Genomic DNA, 20,533 nt, shown 5'->3' with positions numbered 1-20,533 from the left:
GTCGTAGTAGAGCAGTGGATCCTGACGCAGTTTGGAATTCCTGTGTGATGGTCTGGATAGATGTCTGCCTATTACACATTACGACCCTCTTCAATTGTCGACGGTCTCTGTGAGTCAACAGACGAGGTCGGCCTGTACGCTTTTGTGTTGTATGTGTCCCTTCACGTTTCCACTTCACTATCACATCGGAAACAGTGGACCTAGGGATATTTAATAGTGCGGAAATCTCGCTTACAGACGTATGATACAAATGACACCCAATCACCTGACCTCGTTCGAAGTCCGTGAGTTCTGCAGAGCGCCCCATTCTGGTCTCTCACAATGTCTAATGACTACTGAGGTCGCTAATCTGTAGTACCTGGCAATAGGTGGCAGCACAATGCACCCAGTATGAAAAACATATGTTTTACGGGGTGTTCGGATACTTTTGATCACGTAGTGTAGCTCAATTGGCAAGGAACTGCAGAGGGAGGTGGACTTTCAAAGGCACTCTTCAGTGGTGCAAATGCCCGTAACAGAGAAACGTGGTTTTAAAGCCATAAAACCTGGACTCTGGAGCAATGGAAGAACGCTATTTGGTCAGATGAGTCTTGTTCCACGCTGTTCCTGAATTGTGAACGAGTCTGCGTCCCAAGAGTGGAACATGGCGGGGGTTCGATGATGAGTTGAACAGCCATGTCATGGTATTTCGTGGGCCTCATGGATACTATGCAAGATCTCATTACTGTCACGAATTGTTTGACCATTTTGGCTGCTCAGGTCAATCCCATGGTAAAATGTTTCTTTCCCAATGGGGATGCTGTGTTCCAGGACGACAGCTCGCATCTTCCAGGACTGGTTTTGCGAGCACCAGGATGAACTGTCGCATCTCCCCTACCCACCAGTAGCCAGATCTTAAAATTATTGAGCCTTTGTGGTCTACTTTGTAGAAAAGGATGAGTGGTCGCTATCTACCTCCACCAACGTTACTTGAGTTTACCGCTTTTTTTCCTGAAGAATGGTGTACGAGTCCCTTGAAACCACACACGCCTTGTATTGACCCATTCCGAGACGACTGGAAAGTGAACGCTAATGGTTATCCTACATACTATTAGACATGGTAACGTGCTTTTAGCGTTTCCACTACTGTATTCATTCTCGGTACATTTACATTCTGTTCCGTTATAAACTGAGTGTTGAACTGTGCCCGCAAGAAAGGCCTGATTTCAGCCACAAATCTTTTCCGATACTCTATAAGCTAATATTTCGTACACTGAACTGCAGTGCAGAACTGTCTCGAATGCCTTCAGAAAGTCAAGGAACAGGAAATCAATTGGGCGTCTTTGTCTACGATATCCTGTATTTCATGGACGAAGACAGTGAGCTGTGTTTCGCAGTATCTTTCTTTACAGAAGCCATGTCGTATTTATAGAGGATATTTTCGTCACAAAGCAAGAGCACAGTACATGTTCGATAATTCTACAACAGATTGGCGTCAGGGATATGGGTCTACAACTACGCGCATCTGTCAGGCGCCCTTTCTTGAAAACAGAGATGACCTGCGCTTTTTATCTCCATCAGTAGGTAACCTTTGCTACTCCAGCAACCTATGATAAACTACTGCTAGAAACGAGTTCTTTTGCGTAATCTCAACAAAACCTCACAAATATCTGATCCAGTTGCCGTTCTGCTCTCGAGCAGTTTTAGTCGATTTTTCATTCTTGTCTCAAAATCAGTCTGAAAGGAGGAACCATATTATCATCTTTTGCGCGAAACAATTTCGGAACACCAAGGCAGTGTTTCTGCTTTCTCTCTCTCATCTTCTCTTCCGGTGCCATTATGGTCACTAGACGCCTGCATAGATGATTTGTTCCGCTTACCGACTTCACTTATGATTAAAACTTCATACCATATTTTGTCGGTCTACAACGAGATCCTTAGAGACGGAGTACCATCTTAGGATTGTTAAATGATGGACTATCGTACCATTTGCTTTTGGCAGTTTAGAGCAACGACGTAAATCTGAATTTTGAAGACGGCACCGGGATTTGAATCTTGCTCCTCTCAAATCCACTCTCTTAACCGATACCGCGAAAAATGAATAGACAGTTTAAGTCAGCAATTTCAATCCCACAGAGATTGCTGTAAACGTTTTCCCGTACTGTGGCTTTGGTATCATCCAACGTGCTTTCACTTCGTATGATTGGTTTCGTTCGGCATTTGTAGTTCGACGGATATACATATTGCTTAATCTCCAGCAATTTCTCGGTCTTACTGCACCGGTTATACTACATTCATATCATTTCGATGAATACATTGGGTGCAAATCTCCCGCGAGAATCTATTTTGCACACTTGATCGCATTTCAGTTTTAAAAGCATATTTGTTCTCCTTCGATGCCACAATGCAAATTTGTGGTTGCTGTTTCATTTTAGCAAATCGTCTTCAGATCAGCTCATTACTGTCACTGCTGTAGTAGTTCGTCTATTGACCACGCCCTATGTCACGCTATACTCTATTCTGTTGTAAGGCTCCCTAAAAGCAGCAAAAGAACGCTTTTAAACACAAATGACATTGCTATTCTGGCAGTGAATTAACGCTTAAAATCTGTGTCATTAAATTTTGGCAATTGATCGGTATTATTCAGTCAGACAGGAAGATTGATTCGCTATTTTCCAAATCTAATAGGCTGGTTATGTTCCATTATTCTTCCAATGATTCGAAAGAAACCCATCTATATTCTTATACGCCCGTAGGTACAATTCTTTCCACGTGTGCAATGAAATACGGTGAGCGCAAGTAAAGAATCTGATTTATTTACAGCGTCAATTCTAAATTTGTTTGACTTATGCTTTGCGTGCGCTTCAAACGCGCTCTTTACTGTTACGCGGGACGACGGCGCATGCGCGGGTTTGTTGAGCTGCCATCTTCCGGTAAGCTTCGGAAGCTATCAGTCGTAGGCAGGCAGTGGTTTGGAGTGCTGTGTTGAGTGCGCGTCGTGTGTCTCGTGCGCTTGCAAGAAACTGAAAATTCAGGGAACGCCGGTCTGCATTACGGACAACGGAGACGGTAAGTGGCACTTCGGTTTCCACGCTCTGACGCCCAGCGTACGATTAATTTTACTCTAAAACTACAGCCTTGATAGACTGTGATCAGTGAGAGCCGCAATTTCTGTAACATACCACGCCTAAAATTTTTCCTATAATGTATGTACTGTACCAGTGTGGTCACTAGAAAATTAGAATAATTCTGAGATCTTGCCAAAGCGTCACCTTTCTTACTACTAATTCATCGACATTTCAGCAAGTCAAGATACTACAGTCATTTTGCAAATTATTCCTTGCATGATTTATCTTCGCAGGCGTTTGAAAAAACTCCCATGTCTCCGTCGATGTTGAAACATCTAAAAGACAGTATGCGTCAATAGTAATATGTCTATTTCCGAAAAAATACAAATATTAAATACATTTGTGAATGCAGATTGATTTTTATTTGTTAATGAAACAATACCTGTTCAATGTAGTCACACTTTACGAAATATTCATTTGCACGCAGTAATGACACCTACGTAAGTATATTTGAAAAGTCGCTGATCTTTTATGTGGATTAGCCATGTTTCCACTGATTAGCAACCACGCCCCCACGATTTGCACGTGCATAACTTCTAATGATATTTTTTATTTATACATACCGCTCATTCATTCCTTGAAAATGTAGTAATTTTAATGGGTAAATGATGTTCTTGCGCGGCTCTGTTGCAAGGCTACTGTATCAGGCCATTTATTTACTGTTAATCGCTACCGCATTTTACTGCTAAATAGTTTCAGGGGACAAATATAGTGTGATTTGTGTTAAAATCTGTTTGACCGTTTGTTTTTTCTCATTTCTGAAGCAACTGGACTCTAAAAAAAGCGCGAGGACCAACACCAACGAAAAGCGCGAGAGCAAATTCACAATGATTTTAGTTTCTACACACCGTGAATATTTTGTTATGTACTGCGTTCACGAACGAAAACGCTTGTTTCCACAAAAAGTGAACTGAAATAAAGCTGTATCAAAATAATGTAGGCTAAATCTGCACTGGGAGTTACGCATACGTTTTGAATTCCAGTGTGTATGTGCAGCTATTTAAAAAAAAATGTTACTTTCACGAAAGAAGTGTATTTAGCATAACCTCTTGAATCAGTCTCTTGCATATGATACCTCTGAACACACTTTGCGGTTATGTGTCACAGATTAGAGAAAATAATTGTTACGTGAGTTTTAGTTTGGTAAGTTGCGATTTGGATGGGTCTCGCATGACGGCTTGAGAATTTAAATTGTAAACCAGGGATAACAGTGTTGTTTATGTCAAAAATCTGATACGCATTTGACTCTTTCTTCTGTCAGTAACTTCGCTAAATGCTGTAAAACTTTCTAAGCAAGACATAAAGAGATACCTTTACTGTAATGTCGGCATAGAGACATAAAGTTCGTACCACATCGACGTCTGCGAAACATTAAAATACATATGCTCGCATTCTTATTTTAGGTGCTCAGAGTGTTAAAAATGTTCAATAGTTTTCCTGTGAGTGAATTAAACAGTTGAGTACAGCGTCACTAGAGCTTGTAAGTTTTTGAAGTTGATCTCCGAGTGTTTACCTTGTTATATGGACAGTTCTATTGAATCTATCGTTGTTTGGGTAAAATGGGCGCCGTTATCTCGCTCTTTACTAAGTCTTTGTGTTCAGTAGTCAACTGACCTACGTCCATTCGGTAACATTAGCTGACTGACAATGACAAAGTACTTTACTGCGCTCCACCTGTATCATTGCAGGGCGTACATATTAATGTGTTTCGATTTCGTTGGAGACAGCGTACGTTTTGGTGAAAGCAGTGAGAATGAAGACGTGAACAATTCATTTGGTGCGAAGCTTGTCTTGCTGTTAGTAATCGTAGACGCTACGAGATAAACAAAGATTGCCCTGGTGACAAACACAAAAATGACAGACAGTAAAAGAGAAGACAAGCCCTCTAAAATGGAAGCCCCTTTTTGTATTGCTTTAGGTGATGCTTTCGGCTTTTCCACTCCTCTTAAACGCATATACCATTTATTGGCATAAAAGAACGAAACTGAAGAAAAGTGCACATATTTACAGGACGTTCCTGTCTAAATTTGATCCGCAATAAATTTTTTGTTAACTGAAAAATCTTCTGGAGTCAGGCTTGTCTAAGTTACCTGGAAGTATTTTCTGATGCGTCATAACAGAACGTGTGTCAGAGAGAGCACAGATTTTACATGTTGCTTTCTTTTCCGAAAGACTGATTAATAAATCTATGTAAATATAAATGTAAATATTCGTTTGTTCAGAATCATGTATATGCGAAAGTTCATGACCGATTGATTTGAAATTTTGACGCAACGTTGCATTCTAATAAAGGCGTGTTTTTAGAGACCTGTTTCTTTAATTACATATATAATTAAAGAATTATATATACATGAGATTTTTTGTAACAACGTTTCCCTAGTATCAAATTTATAAAATATTACATATATTAAACAATAGGTATATAAAAACACACGCATGTTACAGTGCAACGTTGTGTCAAAATTTCAAAGCATTCAGTCAAAAACTTTTAGTCCAGTAACGGGGTACTTTTTGCTTGCAAAAAATGAGGTAGCCTAGAAGATTTTTTTCTTTCATCTTGTGTATATGGTGAGATGTTGAATCCAAATTTTAGACCTCCAAAAACCAAGAAATTTTGGCACTTTTTTCAGGTTTTTGCCCATTACTCAAACTGTGCAATCTACTGAAAATGTGACCCTTCCCAAAATGAAAGAGCATTAAGTTTTCTGTCGAATGACGTAAACGTTGGTGTCGCAATCAGTTGTCAAAGTTTGTTCATTTTTACCAACTTGGCGAAGAAGTCGGCCCCGACGCCTGTAGCTCAAAATTGGCTACTCCAAATGAAAAGTGTCAAGTTATCAGAGTTCTAGAGCATGAGATTTCGTGTTACAAAATCATCTAGTTTTTCAGTTTTAGGCACAATTAAGCGTCCACACACCTGAAAGCTAAAATAATTCCCTTTTGTTGCTTTCCTTGTAAGTCATAGTTATTCAATGAAATTTCCAGTGGGGAGACAGCTCTCTAATGAGCACATACATGTTCTGTGTGTAAATCTTTTTAATTTTATTCGCTATGTTTAGTTTTATTCGTTTTTATCCATACCTTAATTGGTAAGAGTGGGTTGCTAAAATGAAAAGCCAGGTACATAGTAACAGCATATATATATTTACGCGTGAGTAATATCAAAATTTCTACAAACGAACAAATAAAAGGACATGACAACATTAAAAAACAATTTGAATATCAGAGATTAACATTTCATCAAATTTCAATTCCATGGAGGTCGTTTGGGAGGCTGCGGCAGGTCCCGTCCATCATCCAATCTTCAGGTCCGTTGCGGCACTTTCACCAATTTCCTCGCTCGTACCTGAGCTTGTCCAGAGTCGCGCAGATGGATTTCCCGTGCAGTGCTAACATCAGCTGTTCTCCTGCCTGTACCAATAAGCCTTGAGACGCTGGGGGTTTAACGAATTCAGCAGCGTGCATTTTGAGGTGTGGCGGTTGGGCCATAAGGTTTAGTAATTTCCATTTTTCTTAGCCAAAAAAAGAGGATGTGGTATCATATCTTGTGAATGCATGGCTGGAAAGGACAGATGCAGGAACTGAAAGAATTAGTTGTGTACAACACTCTTGCTGATTTCCCTCTCCCGTTTTATGGAAGTACAGGTTGGTGTAGTTGTTTCCTCGACCAGTTAGGAGAATAAGCACGCCCATGTCGTCGCTAATGATTGCAACACTGTCAGACTCAGCAGCTTGGGAAATAGCTATTTCCACAATTAATGAATCCGCATTTTCTACCGCCTGTAGTACTTGAATACCTTCCTTCCTCAAATTACCTCATGAGCATAAAAATCAAGTGGTTCTTGTTGCTATTATTTGGGAGATACTTGTCCTGTGCGAGTGCAGCATTCGTATCTTCATCGGGGGGAAAAAAATGGTTCCAATGGCTCTGAGCACTATGCGACTTAACTTCTGAGGTCATCAGTCCCCTAGAACTTAGAACTACTTAAACCTAACTAATCTAAGGACATCACACACATCCATGCTCGAGGCAGGATTCGAACCTGCGACCGTAGCGGTCGCGCGGTTCCAGACTGAAGCGCCTAGAACCGCGCGGTCACTCCGGCCGGCTTCATCGAAAAAGATATTTGTTGAAGAACCTGGTGTCTTTAAACGACGAGATCTTTCAGAAGACTTTGTTCCACTTTGCGAAGCATCACTTGGGTAGACAAAAATTCAGAAGTTGTACATCGTCTTTCACGATCAGTGTTCAGTGCAGGGAGAGACTGCCATGATTCCTCCCTTGGAACGGAAAGTACTCAACTCATCAATCGCGCAGATGTTAAAATCGGCGATATCTGAGGTGATCTGGATGAATCCTTCACTGGTTATATTAGGATGCTCAGGTCGTGCAGTTTAGGACGTCTCAAATAGGGAGGCTTCCATTATTGGAGCTGCGAATCCAGTTGACTAAGAGCGTCGACAATAAGCCTTGATCCGAATCTTTTGTACCTGAATGTACTGAGCCTAATCGATAGTGAAGATACAAATGACCGTGGCTTTATTGGGGAAATCACTGCATGTGACAGAGCAACACAATTTTTTTAAAAATTTGTCTAGAGTTCATTTTGACTTACAAAAAAAAAACAACAAAATGAAATTACTTTGACTTTCAAGTTTATGAACAGTTGATAGCGCCTAAAATTGAAAACTAGATGCCTTTGTAAGATTAAATTTCATGCTCTACAACTTTAATAACTTAACAATTTTCATTTGGAATTGCTGTTTTTGAGTTACAGGCATTGGAGCCGCCTTGTTAGCTCAGCTGCTAAAAATGCACGAAATTTGACAACAGATTGCGGCCAAACAGCTGCACCTATTTTTACAGTTAAATAGGTCATTCGACGCAAAATTTAATGCTCTTTCGTCTTGACATGGGTAACGTTTTCAATAGAATGCACAGTTTCCGAGTAATAGGCGAAAACCGGAAAAAAGAGCCACAAAAAGTTGTCCTGATAGTTTTGAAGGTCGAAAACTTGAATTCAACATACTCTCAGCTGTATACACAATATAAAGAAATAAAATCTTCTACCTCATTCTTTGCAAGCAAAGGGCTTTTTCTGTGACGCTGTTACAGGACCATTTCAGAGATTTGCGGTTAGGAACATTTATCTATATAAGCACAAATGTAGATGTTCGTTTCTTCAAAATCTCAAATCTTCGAAAATTCTTCAGGGATTGCTTTGAAATTTTAACACAACATTGCTTTCAAATACTCACGCTTTTTTATGTACCTACAAGAACGCCATCTGGTATATGTGTAATAAAAGGGAAAACGTCATGATAATGTAATGATGATGCCTTTTTTAATTATTTGTAACACATAAATTTATAGAAATTTAGCAATAACCCCCAGGTTTGCCGAGGGTGCGTGCTGGCCCCGTATCGAATCCGCCTGGCGGATTAAAGACGAGGGCCTGCATGTGGTTTTTAGGCGGGTTTTCACATCACACTAGGTGAATACCAGGCTGGTCCTCATGTCCCCACCTTAGTTAAACGATTCTCAGACATTTGAAATCGTTCCTACTATTTCATGGCTTACACTTGACACAGACGGCTGGTACACTAATTCCGGTCTGGGGGGTACGGGGTAGTGACAGAAGGGCATCTAGCCACCCTCTGACACTATCATCGCCATATCCATAGTAACAAGATCGACCCTGTATTGACTTGGGACAAAGAAAAGATACTGATAGAAAGTTAGCAAACAGGAATGTTTTATGTATAGTTTATTGGTATTTGATTAGAATAGGACTACAGGATCTGAATTTGCAATAACAGTAAAGAATGCTCTAAGGTTGGAGATATGAGTGAAGAGAAGATGGACAGAGAAGTGGGAGAAAATGGACACAGAAAACAGGTACGAGGCGATAGACACAGTAAGGGGCAGGAGAAGTTGCCGAGAAACTTGGAGGAGATGATGGACAGAGAAAGAGAAGACAGGTGATGGACTGAGACAGGGCGGCAGGAGGAGATGAAGAGAGGGAGGGAACTCAGGAGAAAATGGTATTCTTGGGCAACTCGTCAAACCGAGCAAAAGTTTTTAGCATGCAGGAACGTGTAATAAGACTCATTTGTGGTGTAAATTCAATAACATCTTGTAGACCCTGTTCACGGAACTTCCCGCCCGGGAAGCAGCGCGTTAGACCGCGCGGTTGTCCAGGCGGGCATCAATGAGCGTACTGTCCATGTATGGCACCTTTTATTTAATGTGAGAAATAACTAGTAGTAATCATCAAGTACTTTTAATGTTACAATTGTTGACTTATGAGACAAGTATACAAAAAAGGGAAAGTTACAGGATGATGCCTTACTCCATTTTGATGGATTCGTGTTCCAAGAGTAAAATAAGATCTTATTAATTAATTGGACTTACGTTCAAAGGAAAATGCACCAAGCAATCAGAGATATTCGTAATGTAAGAGGTCGCCAACTATGGAGTCTGTGAGGATGTGAATGATGACGTGATCAGCAATTTTCCTGTCGAGGTGTATCGGCAGTTATTCTCCCTATGGCTTTTGCGATCGGGACGTTGTGTGAGGGAATCTAAATAAGGAATGGCCACGTCATTGCTCGTGGAACTGCTAATGGCATCAGCATTCCCTCCCAGCGCTTCCCTTAGACTTTGATAATGTCCTGCCATCGAGCTAAACGGAATCCATCATTGGCGAAATTTGAGGCACTGCCTCTCTCCCCCTCCCCCCATACCATGTTCACTAATTCGCTGAGGGACGCACATGATCTACAGGCGGAAACAGGATAAACATTATGCTGCATGTCAACAAATATGAGATTAATATTTTGGCTGACTTTTTTTGTTATAATTGACTCAGACTGTCGCATTCTTGAAGTTACTGCACATCAGACAATATTAAACACATTACAGTGAAGCGCCAAAGGATCTGGTATAGGCATGCGTATTCAAATACGGAGATATGTGAACAGGCAGAATAGGGCGCTGCGGTCGGCAATACCTATATAAGACAATAAGTGTCTGCGCAGTTCTTAGATCGGTTACTGCTGCTATAGTGGGAAATGATCCAAATGGCTCTGAGTACTATGGGACCTAACATCTGAGTGTGGCCGTGCGGTTCTAGGCACTTCAGTCTGGATCCGCGTGACCGCTACGGTCGCAGGTTCGAATCCTGCCTCGGGCATGGATGTGTGTGATGTCCTTAGGTTAGTTAGGTTTAAGTAGGTCTAAGTTCTAGGGGACTGATGACCACAGATGCTAAGTCCCATAGTACTCAGAGCTATTTGAACCTAACATCTGAGGTCATCAGTCCCTTAGAACTTAGAACTACTTAAACCTAACTAACCCAAGAACATCACACACATCCATGCCCGAGGCAGGATTCGAACCTGGGACCGTTGCAGGAGCGCGGTTCCGGACTGAAGTGCCTAGAACCGCTTGGCCACCGCGGCCGGCCTACAATGGGAGCTTATCAAGATTTAAGTGAGTTTGAACATGGTGTTATAGCCTGTGCACGAGCTGTAGGACACATCATCTCTGAGATAGCAGTAAAGTGGTGATTTTCCCGTGCAACCATTTGACGAGTGTACCGTGAATATCAGGAATCCGGTAAAACATCAAATCCGACATCGCTGCTGCCGGATAAAGATCCTGCAAGAACGGGACCAACGATGACTGAAGAGAATCGTTGAACGGACAGAAGTGCACCCTTCCGCAAATTGCTGCAGATTTCAGTATTAGACCATCAACAAGTGTCAGCGTGCGAACCATTCAACGAAACATCATCGATATGGGCTTTTGGACGTGAAGACATATTCGTGTACTCTTGATGACTGCACAACACAAAGCTTTACGCCTCGCCTGGGCCCGTCAACACCAACATTGGACTGTTGATGACTGGAAACATGTTGCCTGGTCGGACGAGTATTATATCAAATTGTATCGAGCGGGTGGACGTATACGGGTATGGAGGCAACCTCATGAATCCATGGGACCTGCATGTCAGCAGGGGTCTGTTCGAGCTGGTGGAGGCTCTGTAATGGTGTGGGGCGTGTGCAGTTATTGTGAGTGATATTGGACCGAATGTTAATTCTAGATACGACTGTGGAAGGTGACACGTACGTAAGCATCCTTCTGATCACCTCCACCCATTCATGTCCATTGTGCATTCCGACGGACTTGGGCAATTCCAGCAGGACAATGCGCTACCCCACACGCCCAGAATTGCTACAGAGTGGCTCCAGGAACACTCTTCTGAGTTTAAACACTTCCGCTGGCCATGAACATAATTGAGCATGTCTGGGATGCCTTGCAACGTGCTGTTCAGAAGAGATCTCCACCCCGTCGTACTCTCACCGATTTATGTACTGCCCTGCAGGATTCAACGTGTCAATTCCATCCAGCATTACTTCAGACATTAGTCGAGTCTATGCCACGTCGTGTTGCGACACTTCTGCGTACTCGCGGGTGCGCAACGCGATATTAGGCAAGTGTACCAGTTTCTTTGGCTCTTCAGTGCATAAACTGAATACCATCTGATCCAACCATGCCTTTTCAGTTGACAAAAAGGCAGTTGATTATTAAAATTGCGTTTGCTATCATGATAAACAAATTGCAGGGACAAATGCTTCAAAGAGCAGGACTGTATTTACCAAATCACGTCTTTACCCACCGACAATTGTAACATTTTTGTATCCCTTAAAGAAAATGAGAAACAAAAAGTACACGAAGATTAATTTTTTACGTCAAATATCGCTTAAATCGAGGTATTGCAATGAATATACAAGGATGTATCGTAAGTCCATGATTATTATTTCACGTCATTCGGTTCACTTTTGAAGATGTTTTCTCCTCATTCCCGCATCTATCCTTATTCCGGCTACTACATTTCTTCCAAATACTGTCGTTATTTAAAACTATAAAAGTACGAAAGTTTTGCACGGGTCCCCTGGTAATAATATAATAATAATAATAATAATAATAATAATAATAATAATAATAATAGGAGATTTATTAATGGCCGATCGATTATGCAGTCTACGACAAATCTGAACTACATTTCGTAGGTGGTCTCAAAGAAAAGTACAACTAATGCCTTGACAGCTAAATGACATCTTTTCCAAAATTAAAAAGAACGAAATTATTTCCAAGAAGTTGGGCCTACTCAAATCTTGATAACCTTCTATTGTAGCAACAGTAACCGATCTAACAACTGCGCCAGACACTTGTTTATATAGGCGTTGCAGACCGCAGCGTCGTATTCTGCCTGTTTACATATCTTCGTATATGAATACGTTGCCTATACCAGTTTCTTTGGCGCTTTAGTGTACATGGTATTGCAACAGTTTTCCCGGTGTCAGCTGGCTGAGCAGTAATTCTAAACTCGGAACGCGTGCGAAACTTTCACATGCTTATAGTCGTAAATAATAACGGTATGTGAAGTAAGTAAAGTAGTAGTATCCACGGTCAGCGCGGCGGATTACTGTGCGCAGGGGGCTGGGTTCGATTCCCGACCTGGTCTGAGAGTTTCTCCTCTCGCGCACTGGGTGCTGGGTTGCCCTTACATTCTTATCGTCATAGCTGACATTACTATTGAGATGGCTGGATGGGGATGGCCGGAAAGCCAATAAATTGAAAAAAAAGTTATCGTTGGGTACGAGTAGTTGTGGAAATGAACAGAAAGCACATTTAAAAGTGAACCGAACGACATGAAATAATAATCAAACTTATTTGTGATACAGCCTTGTATATACATTTTCATAGACATGATTTTGAACAAAATTCAAGTACAGTAAGTACTTTAGGCCCCAGGAGATGGCTCTGAGCACTATGGGACTTAACATCTATGGTCATCAGTCCCCTAGAACTTAGAACTACTTAAACCTAACTAACCTAAGGACAGCACACAACACCCAGCCATCACGAGGCAGAGAAAATCCCTGACCCCGCCGGGAATCGAACCCGGGAACCCGGGCGTGGGAAGCGAGAACGCTACCGCACGACCACGAGATGCGGGCGCCCCAGGAGAAACAGGTAAATTGCAATGCAAGGTGACAATGACAAACATGTATGTCATTTAGGAAAGTATATTCGGTTTCACAATGTACTACCGCAGTGCTCATGGTTATTATCTGTGACAATGATGTATACAATTTACCCAATTAATAAGTGCTTTAAAACATATAAAATAGTATTTGTAATAAGATAATAGGAAAATGGAGTCTCTTATTCGTGACTGACACGTTAGCTTCGTAAAATGTGGACGTGAAGCTATCCATCCATGAAGTCCTTTTGCCTACGATAGTTAAAAGTCTCTTTTATGTTAAAATTTTCTACAAATAGTAACTTCAAGCCCCAAATTGGTATACAATGACAGAAGCCGGTAAAAAAAAAAAATACTTTCTAGCGATACCTCATTCATGCCTGTACGATTAGTACGTGTTGAAAACAAGGCATGTTGACTTGAGAAATAACACATGTCAATGATTACTATTCGGACACCGTGCCTAGCTTTTTAACGGGAACAACGTTTTCAAAAACGATGGAGGCTTGTATTTTCTCTTTCTTTTCAGATTCCAAAAATTTTCATGCAGTTTGTTGCATTTTTGTCAAATAAAGAATGTTGGAGACCGTGGCTCTTATTTGATGTACAGCAACCATCCACAAAGTAGTTTTAGGTTACTGTACTTTTTGAAAAAATTGTTGCCTCAAACTAGTCTACGGCTACTTGTTATACATTCAGGCATGGGCAACGTTTCCGCACCTGTGGGTCCGATTCACAAAGATAAGCTCGCAGCCCGCGTCATGATGTGAAGCGACACGACAGCATCGCTCCTGGTGCATAAAGTCAAAACTATAGTGTCCGTAGCGTTAATGTTTACGGGGTAACGTACCAATATGAATAGCACCCTTTTCCCAACACGCTATGCCAACAATTTATGGCTCAAAACACTGATTTTTGAGAGTACATTCATTTTATGTTCACTCCATCTTCAGATGCGTAAAGTTGTTACTTCGTCGTGAATATTTTTCCTCTAATGACGACATTTTACAATAGTTGTCTCAAAAATTTCCGTTGTAAAATTCTGCAAAGGTGCTAGTAAAGAAATAACGTTCGTGACACATAACTGACTGACATTACTGGAACTGCTATAATCAGAATGATCAGGCGAACAACTTCCTAAAATAATTTTTTACAAACCTACCAAGTTTTATTCCAGTAGACGATGGTTTACATGACTGCTCACTGACCTTTGTGATTCGCAAAATTTCGAGCTATGCATGAAGCCTGTCTGGGTTAAAGTGTGGTGTTTGTACTCCAAGTAACTCTTCCAAACGTCATGTAGATGGACGATTTCTTTGGCAGACGCAACAAGTGTCTCTTCAATATGAGATAGTCACATTAGATCCCCTTGGTTGAACCTTCGATCAGTCTCATTGAAAAAAGATCAAGGTTTTAAAACCTTTCTCTCTTCATTCTTCGTTCGTGAGACAGTTCTTCAGTTAAAGAAGATGTTTCCGTGTGGTCAATTTCGCTGGTATTCTACTTTGCTGTGAGATATTTGGATGTTTCTCATTTAGGCTCGTAGAATAATCTTCAGTTTTCACTAACAACGTATCAAATGGTTCCGTAATCCCAAGATTCACAAGAGCTCTTTGTAGTTCGTTTACAGAACGTTTCACTACGGGTGCATTAAAATTTGGATTCTGTAGGCATCTGGCAAGTTCTTCGCACAGTCCACACGCTTCAGTATCGACTATCATAAGAAAGTATTCCGATTATCAAAATATTATCTGATAATTCGAAAAAAATATGAAATGTAAAAAGCCACGACCAAACTCTGAACATGGACCAGCAGTTTGGTTGTCTAATGCCTTAACCGCTCGACTGCCGACTTCTCTCTACTAGAAGTGTAGAATGACGAGCAACCAAGCTACAGCATGGAAACACAAAAACGTTAATAACTCGAACATTATGAACTATGGACTCCATTACATTCACAAAATTTGGTATGTAGCATATCCACAATGAGAGACATGGTAATTTAGATAGATCCACTTTAGTTGTACTAATTATTTATTCAAATCACGACCGGTTTCAGGATTTTGAAATCTCGCCTTCAGGTATACGAAATTATTGCATTTGGGAACACACAACATGCGGTCGGCCCAGTAAGTGCAAGAGCTCCGAATCACTTCATGATGATGGAAGCCGGCCGAAGTGGCCGTGTGGTTAAAGGCGCTGCAGTCTGGAACCGCGAGACCGCTACGGTCGCAGGTTCGAATCCTGCCTCGGGCTTGGATGTTTGTGATGTCCTTAGGTTAGTTAGGTTTAAGTAGTTCTAAGTTCTAGGGGACTAATGACCTCAGCAGTTGAGTCCCATAGTGCTCAGAGCCATTTGAACCATTTTTGATGATGGTACGTCAACCACTACTGTGTGGAGGGCCACGCCGGAGGTCCGCCGAAACCGGTCGGGGTTTGAATAAATAAGTAGAACAACTGAAGCTGATCTCTCTAAATTACCATGTTACATTAGTAAAAAAAATGTTCGTTTTTTTGACGATCTTTCGATGCATAGTACTGGAAATACGATTTTCCGTCATCAGCTTTGCCTAGAATTTTTCAAAACATAGGAAATGTCTTGGAAAAAGCCGAAACAAATGGCTCTTTATTTTCAATATAGGTCGTTCTTGCAAAACTGGACCAAAATCAGTGACCCATAGCTCAGACTCTCCCCGTGTAAGGCACTGTGCTGTGGTCCACAGCGTCTCGAAACTTCCTGTAGAGCAAGATTCAAACCAATTGCACTGGATGTAAAAGCTCTTTTGACTAGTCTGTAAGAAGGATTTTACAAGATCTTCCATTTCCTCGAGGTAACTTACGACTGTATAGAATGTAGTGGCAATTATACACTGAAGAGCCGAAGAAACTGGTTGTTGTTGTTGTTGTTGTCTTCAGTCCTGAGACTGGTTTGATGCAGCTCTCCTTGCTGCTCTATCCTGTGCAAGCTTCTTCATTTCCCAGTACCTACTGCAGCCTACATCCTTCTGAATCTGCTTGGTGTATTCATCTCTTGGTCTCCCTCTACGATTTTTACCCTCCACGCTGCCCTCCAGTACTAAATTGGTGATCGCTTGATGCCTCAGAACATGTCCTACCAACCGATCCCTTCTTCTAGTCAAGTTGTGCCACACACTCCTCTTCTCCCGAATTCTATTCAATACCCCCTCCTTAGTTATGTGATCTACCAACCTAATCTTCAGCATTCCTCTGTAGCAGTACATTTAGAAACCTTCTATTCTCTTCTTGTCTAAACTATTTATCGTCCATGTTTCACTTCCATACATGGCCACACTCCATACAAATACATTCAGAAACGACTTCCTAACGCTTAAATCAATACTCGATGTTAACAAATTTCTCTTCTTCAGAGACTCTTTGTTTGCCATTGCCAGTCTGCATTTTATATCCTCTCTACTTCGACCATCATCGGTTATTTTGCTCCCCAAATAGCAAAACTCCTTTACTACTTTAAGTGTCTCATTTCCTAATCTAACACCCTCAACATTACCCGACTTAATTCGACTACATTCCATTATCCTCGTTTTGCTTTTGTCGATGTTCGTCTTATATCCTCCTTTCAAGACACTGTCCATTCCGTTCAGCTGCTCTTCCAGATCCTTTGCTGTCTGACAGAATGACAATGTCATCAGCAAACCTCAAAGTTTTTATTTCTTCTCCTTGGATTTTAATGCCTACTCCGAACTTTAGTTTTCTTTACTGCTTGCTCAATATACAGATTGAATAGCATCGGGGGGAGTCTACAACCGTGTCTCACTCCCTTCCCAACCACTGCTTCCCTTTCATGTCCCTCGACTCTTATAACTGCCATCTGGTTTCTGTACAAATTGTAAATAGCCTTTCGCTCCCTGTATTTTACCCCTGCCACCTTCAGATTTGAAAGAGAGCATTCCAGTCAACATTGTCAAAAGCTTTCTCTAAGTCTACAAATGCTAGAAACGTAGGTTTGCCTTTCCTGAATCTTTCTTCTAAGATAAGTCGTAGGGTCAGTATTGCCTCACGTGTTCCAACATTTCTAAAACTGATCTTCTCCGAGGTCGGCTTTTACCAGTTTCTCCATTCTGGTACACCTGCCTAATACTGTGTAGGGTCCCCGCAAGCCAGCACGAGTGCCGCAACACGACGTGGCATGGACTCTACTAATGTCTGAAGTAGTGCTGAAGGGAATTGAAACCATGAATCCTGCAGGCTTGTCCATAAATCTGTAAGAGTACGAGGGGGTAGAGATCTCTTTTGAACAGCACGTTGCAAGGCATCCCAGATTTGCTCAATAATGCTCAAGTCTGGGGAGTTTAGTGGCCAGCGGAAGAGCTTAAACTCAAAAGAGTGTTCTTGGAGCCACCCTGTAGCAATTCTGGGCGTGTTGGGTGTTGCATTGACCAAGTCCGTCGGAATGCACAATGGACGTCAATGGATGCTTACGTACGTGTCACCTGTCAGAGCCGAATCTAGACCTATCAGGGGCCCACATCCCTCCAACTGCACAAGCCCCACATCGTTACAGAGGCTCCACCAGCTTGAACAGTCCCCTGCTGACATACAGGGTCCATAGATTCAGGAGGCTGTCTCCATACCCCTTAACATGCTGTCAAACTGTATAAACACACAAAAGTAAACCAGCCTGTACAACTCCATCTTCACGTTTAATGTAGGTTTAAGCGACAAAAAACGTTGCACATGTTACAGATTTTAGGCCTAAAATAGAACAGCCACAAACTAACAGTTTTTTACAAAAATTAAACAAGACAGACTAAAGATGACACATAGGTGTCGAAACATGTTTTGATAAGGAATATAAAAAACAAATACCAGGCGGAGTTTTAGAAGCCCGAAGCTATCTGCTATGCCCCGTCCTTCAGAGAAAAACGCAACCGCCCGTAGCGCAAGAACCGAAATTTAGGTAACATAACAAAATCGTGTTACTTGCTACTCGAAGAGTGGGGAAAAGAAGGTAAAAAGGCATTGTAAATCGCATACTGAACTTGACATCGAAAAAAGGATATACTGTACTTCCGCTGTACTGCATTACAGGTAGAGTATTCTCACCTAGGCCGTGCACGAGTTTGATGTTACTGGACGTGGAATTTTTACAATTTTTGATTTTGTTAAAGGAGTGCAAATTCACGCTTTTCATACATGTTACGAGTTGGTGACAGTATTACTACAAGTAACAAGGGAAACTCCTCATCACACCCTTCTCAGATTTAGTGGGAAGAGGGCCCAGTGGACATCCCGTCAAAAACTGAACACAGATCAAGCATGAAAACAGGAAGAAAGTGTACTGGACTGTGAAATAAAAGCAAAATAGAAAGAGTGAACGGTCCAAGAGCAACAAGTGCAGTACAGGACGGCTAGGCAGAACAAGTGGCGTTGTGGTTAAATGGTTAAGGTGTTAGACTGCCAATCGGGCGGGCCGTATTTAAAGCTCTCTCGTGACAACTTTTTTCCTTTCCCTGTTCACTTCATTCAAATTTGTGTCTGTGTCGTGGTGTAACGTGTCGTTGGTAACAGCGAGGTGTACGGTAAGGACCAATAATGACAGTTGATTCTTCACAACTACTCTATTAGCAGCCGAAAGGAAGTGGCTTTCGAATGGGAACCGCAAACGTTTGATGATCAGGCGACAACTCAATCGAATCCTTCACCGCAAAACACATCTGATTTGTCACGCACGGCACTGAATGAAAGACAGTACGTGTACTCCGTCTTCAGGGCACGGGTGGCCCACCGGGACCATCCGACCGCCGTGTCATCCTCAGTGGAGGATGCGGATAGGAGGGGCGTGGGGTCAGCACACCGCTCTCCCGGTCGTTATGATGGTATTCTTGACCGAAGCCGCTACTGTTCGGTCGGGTAGCTCCTCAATTGGCATCACGAGGCTGAGTGCACCCCGAAAAATGCTAACAGCGCATGGCGGCCTGGATGGTCACCCATCCAAGTGCCGACCACGCCCGACAGCGCTTAACTTCGGTGATCTCACGGGAACCGGTGTATCCACTGCGGCAAGGCCGTTGCGAAAGACAGTACGTGAGTCATATGATTTATTGCTTTCGTTTCTGTGACAGGTATATATGGTATCTCGCCTGCTCTCACTATTCATCATATTTACTTGCGACGGTAGCGTATCCTAACCATATGACTCATATTCTGTAGCCAATGTGTAATATGACAAACCTGGTTGGCAGTCCATACCATGAGCACTTACCTAAGACGCCGTTGCTATTTCAGGCTGCTATTTATTGCAGTTCTCGGTCTTGATCCGTTCACTGGTTCTATTTTGTTGTTTTTTTCACAGATCAGTACTCCTTCCTGTTTTCGTGCTTGATCTTTGTTCAGTTTTTGACGGGCTATGCATTGGGCCATCTTACCATTAAAGGGGAGTTTCCCTTCTAAGAAACAATTTGTCGCGCAAATTAATCCACGACTATGTTTCGACCTTGAAAATCGTGTCCTTACGCTTTGACAATTTTTATCAAAATCGATCAGCTTATTGATAGTGCCATAAAGAGAGAACAGCTAAACTCTCGCGTAGACTTAACGGTAACCGATATACAGCATTGTTCGTGTAGTGGAAGGAATGAATACAGATGTATGTGAACTTTAACGGGCCGTTTGTTGGTGGCGAACACGTCTAACTGAACGTGACTGTTAAGTACACGAATTTGCTGCATCAGTGTGCTTTCACTTGCGTCGCATTGCGACGGAGGACGGCGAAACGTCTTCAATAAATAGATTGTCTACTGAAATTCTATTAACCGACTTTGATCAAACTTGTCACAATGCAAAGTAATAATTCCAATTCGGACTGTGGCGCACTGATATGCCAAAAGAAATATATGGCTTTGACGAAACCATGGTAAATCCGCGAGAGCTCCATGCTTGAACATAAATGCAGATACTAGCAAAGGCTGAAGGTTGAACTATTGTATCTGACGACGAACGGAACGTGTGCAATGCCCTCAATGCTGTGCGAATGTCAGTCGTGTTTCAGAACAGTGTTCCGTTAGTTGTGATTGCATTATGTCGCAGCTACGTGAACTGGAGCGAGGACTAATTATTGGAGCTCGTGCTTTCGTAACCAAGGTAGCGGAGTTTTCTGGTGTTACAGGAGGTACAGTATCGAAGATTTATACTGCATACAGGGAATACGGAAAAACTTCGTGCGCTAAATCACAACGCGGACGAAAGAGTGTGTGTTGAGTGATCGTGACGGACGGTGACTGAGAAATATTGTGACGGAAAAATAAGGGAACGACAGCAGTAAAAGTCACTAGTGAACCGAATGTCATATTCGCGAACCCTGTCAGCACCAAAATAGCGCGAAGGGAGCTC

At 42.0% G+C, this 20,533-nt stretch overlaps 1 protein-coding gene across 2 annotated transcripts in view; it reads left to right on the top strand.

The window, feature by feature from the left end:
- Positions 1 to 2,917: 2,917 nt before the first annotated feature.
- LOC126482367 (protein GDAP2 homolog) overlaps positions 2,918 to 20,533 on the top strand; it is a 991,597-nt gene continuing 973,981 nt past the window's right edge. For both annotated transcript variants that reach the window (XM_050106457.1, XM_050106456.1), the window contains exon 1: positions 2,918 to 3,048. The gene's annotated coding sequence lies outside the window, so the exon portion shown is untranslated. The remainder of the gene's footprint in view (positions 3,049 to 20,533) is intronic.

This window comes from Schistocerca serialis, chromosome 5 (genome assembly GCF_023864345.2).
Source record: "Schistocerca serialis cubense isolate TAMUIC-IGC-003099 chromosome 5, iqSchSeri2.2, whole genome shotgun sequence".
Lineage (NCBI taxonomy): Eukaryota > Metazoa > Arthropoda > Insecta > Orthoptera > Acrididae > Schistocerca > Schistocerca serialis.
Note: the sequence above shows the minus strand (reverse complement) of the source record. Positions and strands in the feature narration are given on the sequence as shown.